We start from the raw sequence: 907 nt of genomic DNA, 5'->3' as shown, positions 1-907 counted from the left end.
AGGTGCCACCAGAAAAATATTTGATTCATACCTCTTCCCCCGTTCAAAAACTTCCAACAGTTTCTCATTTCCTAATTTGTACAGAACCTGTCCTTCTCCTTGGAAGGAAAGTTATGACCAACCTAGTCAAAAGCAGAGACATTACTTTGCCAACAAAGGTTTGTCTAGTCAAGGCTATGGTTTTTCAGTGGTCATGTATGGATGTGAGAGTTGGACTGTGAAGAAGGCTGAGAGCTGAAGAATTGATGCTTTTGAACTGTGGTGTTGGAGAAGACTCTTGAGAGTCCCTTGGACTGCAAGGAGATCCAACCAGTCCATTCTGAAGGAGATCAGCCCTGGGATTTCTTTGGAAGGAATGATGCTACAGCTGAAACTCCAGTACTTTGGCCACCTCATGTGAAGAGTTAACTCATTGGAAAAGACTCTGATGCTGGGAGGGATTGGGGGCAGGAGGAGAAGGGGACGACAGAGGATGAGATGGCTGGATGGCATCACTGACTCGATGGATGTGAGTCTGAGTGAACTCCGGGAGTTGGTGATGGACAGGGAGGCCTGGCGTGCTGCGATTCATGGGGTCGCAAGGAGTCAGATACGACTGAGCGACTGATCTGATCTGATCTGATCTGTCCTTCTCCAGTAGTCATGTATGGATGTGACACTTGAACTATAAAGAAAGCTGAGCACTGAAGAATAGTTACTTTTGAATTGTGGTATTGGAGAAGATGCTTGAGAGTCCCTGGACTGCAAGGGATTGACTTCAGTCAATCCTATGGGAAATCAGTCCTGAACATTCATTGGAAGGACTGATGCTGAAGCTGAAGCTCCAGTACTTTGGCCACCTGATGCAAAGAACTGACTCCTTGGAAAAGACCCTGATGCTGGGAAAGATTGAAGGCAGGAGGAGAAG

The sequence above is a fragment of the Bison bison genome, unplaced genomic scaffold (genome assembly GCF_000754665.1).
Source record: "Bison bison bison isolate TAMUID 2011002044 unplaced genomic scaffold, Bison_UMD1.0 scf7180017864472, whole genome shotgun sequence".
Lineage (NCBI taxonomy): Eukaryota > Metazoa > Chordata > Mammalia > Artiodactyla > Bovidae > Bison > Bison bison.
This window is presented reverse-complemented; position numbering follows the sequence as displayed.